This window comes from Dipteris shenzhenensis, unplaced genomic scaffold (assembly GCF_047967505.1).
Source record: "Dipteris shenzhenensis isolate YYH24624 ecotype China unplaced genomic scaffold, Dip_SZ_1.0 scaf0334, whole genome shotgun sequence".
Lineage (NCBI taxonomy): Eukaryota > Viridiplantae > Streptophyta > Polypodiopsida > Gleicheniales > Dipteridaceae > Dipteris > Dipteris shenzhenensis.
This window is the reverse complement of record NW_028239640.1, coordinates 48753-52500: the sequence shown is the minus strand read 5'-3', so window position 1 is coordinate 52500 and position 3748 is coordinate 48753.

Sequence of the window (3748 nt, the reverse complement as noted above, 5' to 3'; positions counted from 1 at the left end):
AGGTAGAGGCAAACACACAGGAGGGAGTTGAAAATGAAAGAATGGAATATCAAAATTATTTTGTGAATCCTCTTGTATCGGGTAACAACCGAAAGGTATTTCGTACTTCTATTCTTAGTATTAATTGAATGACGAGGAGCCGTATGAGGTGAGAATCTCACGTACGGTTCTGTAGAGTGACACTGAAACTGACTCATCTGTCAACTATTCCACAACTACACCAAAAAAACCTAACTCTGCCCTACGGAAAGTCGCCAGAGTTCGATTAACCTCCAAGTTCGAGATAACGGCTTACATACCAGGTATTGGCCATAATTTGCAAGAACATTCCGTGGTCCTTGTGAGAGGCGGGAGGGTGAAGGACCTACCTGGTGTAAGATATCATATCGTTAGAGGAACTTTAGATGCTGTAGGAGTAAAGGATCGTAAGAAGGGGCGTTCCAGTGCGTTGCAGAACATTGTCGTAACTTGTATCATCGCAATGATTCCGTATCGGTTGTTCTGATATGTCAAATGCATAGCCGACCCGATAGTGGGAATGTTGCCAGGGGACCGAAGCCTGCTATTACGGAGATTGATTATTATCTTATTCGTGTGAAACAACTCGGTGTCCAGGGTATTGCATTCCAGTAAGTTGAGTCTTACCCGGACTCCCATTTATTTGGAAAATCTTCGAATGTCTTCTCTCTCTCAGAACGAGTTCGGACTACGATTATGGAGATTCAGTGGAGGTTTTGTGAACATTTGGTAATTGGATCAATAAACCCACGGACATTCTTGGTGAGATAAATGAAATACGGGATTTCCCTTCTCCTATTCGTGGGATGATGAAGAGGAAACGGATACTCAATGCCTAATGAGTAAATATGATTCATTGAAGTAACCCGAACTTACTTCAAGACTTTCTATTCAATCATATGGAAAGCTGCATTCGATGAAAGTCGCACGTGCAGTTTGGGGGGAGATCCTCGACTAACCGGCGGATCCACCCTACAATATGGAGTGAAAAAGCCCAAATAAGATTCTAAGATACAGTCGAGATAGAATCGGAATCCGACATATCTGTAAACTCATGTTACACCGGAGCAATGTAGCGAACAAAAAGAAAAATATAGAATCGGATCCGATTTATCGTAATCGATTAGTAAACATGTTGGTTGATCGTATTCTTAAAGATGGCAAGAAATCATTGGCTTATCAGATTCTCTATCAGGCTATGAAGCGGATTAAGGAAAAGACGAATAAGAATCCACTGTCTGTCCCGCGACAAGCAATACGTAGGGTAACTCCCGATATAGTAACAGAATCCAAACGTGTAGGTGGATCGACTTATCGAGTCCCCGTTGAAGTAGTACCTGCAGAAGGAAGAGCTTTGGCTATCCGATGGTTATTGATCGCGTGTCGAAAACGTTCAGGTCGAAGTATGGCTTTAAGATCAAGTGATGAATTAATGGATGCTGCCAGAAATTCTGGTAGTGCTGTACGGAAGAAGGAGGAGACTCACAAGGTGGCAGAAGCTAATAAGGCTTTTGCCCATTTCCGTTAGTTCCGGGTTCGTTTCAATCCACAACCTCTTATTGGTGGATTGAAACCTTCTACTCCGGAGCGCAGGGTATTAGGAATCAAGATACGCCAGAAGCATATGGATAAGCAGAAATTAAATAATGGGAGAAAGAATATCCAAGTCATAGGGGAAATTTTGTCACTGGTATAGTACCTCATGAAAAAGAGAAAGACTAGTGTCGAATCGTAAAGTCCATAACATCATCGACATGATCAACATGATCGACATGACCAAAGTGATCGACGCAATCGACGCAATCAACATGATCGACATGATCGACATGACTAGAATGATCGACACAATCGACACAATCGACATGATCGACATGATTGGCACTGCCCGCATCCCCGCGACTCCCACCATTCTCAACTATCTCCGCCTGGGGCGGACTACTCACCTCGGGGGGGGGGGGGGATGTCAGGCAACGCCAGCAGATATTTATCCTGTATGTCCCTCACCTCGAATCGATGATTGAGTCGTAGTACATCTAAGGCAAAGCTGGCATCTCCCATGATGTACTCGAGGAGCCGAACTAACGTTGACTTTCCCGTGGTTTATGATAATAAAAGGGAAATGCGTCTGAAAAGAGAGTCAAGGTTTGAAGAAGTATCGTGCGAAAACAAAGGGAAGTCTTCCCGTTTCTTCGGATATTCAATCAATATTAGATTAGTTGACACAGGTGGGATTCTGTGATATACTATGGATCAACAGGCTCATCAGCTTGGGTAATCACCAATCGTTTCGAAAACCAAAAATTACCACGACCGCAACTTTAGAAAGACGCGAAAGCGCAAGCCTATGGGGTCGCTTCTGCGACTGGATCACCAGCACTGAAAACCGTCTTTACATCGGATGGTTCGGTGTCTTAATGATTCCCACCTTATTAACCGCAACCTCTGTATTCATCATTGCTTTCATCGCAGCTCCCCCTGTAGATATCGATGGTATTCGTGAGCCTGTCTCCGGTTCTTTGCTATACGGAAACAACATTATCTCCGGTGCTATCATTCCTACTTCTGCAGCTATCGGTTTACACTTCTACCCAATCTGGGAAGCAGCTTCCGTTGATGAATGGCTATACAATGGTGGTCCTTACGAACTGATCGTTCTTCACTTCCTACTTGGTGTAGCTTGCTACATGGGTCGTGAGTGGGAACTTAGTTTCCGTTTAGGCATGCGTCCTTGGATTGCTGTTGCGTACTCAGCTCCCGTTGCAGCTGCTACCGCTGTGTTCCTGATCTACCCAATCGGTCAAGGAAGTTTCTCTGACGGTATGCCCCTAGGAATTTCTGGTACTTTCAACTTCATGATCGTTTTCCAGGCTGAGCACAACATCCTTATGCATCCCTTCCACATGTTGGGTGTAGCTGGCGTATTCGGCGGCTCTCTATTCAGTGCTATGCATGGTTCTTTGGTAACTTCTAGTTTGATCAGAGAAACTACTGAGAATGAGTCTGCTAATGCAGGTTACAAGTTCGGTCAAGAGGAAGAGACCTACAACATCGTAGCTGCTCACGGTTATTTTGGCCGTTTGATCTTCCAATATGCCAGCTTTAACAATTCTCGCTCTCTGCACTTCTTCTTAGCCGCTTGGCCCGTAGTAGGCATCTGGTTTACTGCCTTGGGTATCAGCACCATGGCATTCAACTTGAATGGTTTTAACTTCAACCAATCCGTGGTTGATAGCCAAGGTCGTGTTATTAACACCTGGGCTGATATCATCAACCGTGCTAACCTAGGTATGGAAGTTATGCATGAACGTAACGCTCATAATTTCCCTCTAGACTTAGCTTCTGTTGAAGCTCCTTCTGTAAACGGATAATACCTGTCTGGTCGTGCAGCATCACTAAATACCAAACCTCGCATAAGGTTTGGTATTTAATGGAGATTCGTCCGATGGAATGAATAGAAATATAGTAATATCTCGCCATAATCTTACAATTATCAGTTTCCAATCTTGGATTCTGGGGAATCTTTGAAACACCCTTCTAGGATTACAGAGAATGGGAATCAAAGATATTCTCATTCTGATTAGCGGAACGCTTGTAGTCCCGTACCCACTGGAATAGATTGAGAATACATTTTTCACCTAACATATTTTTTCTTGTATTAATATATAGACGAATAATACGTACGCGCATCGAATGAATGACCCTAGTAGATCTTGTTCTCTCCCAGTTAAGA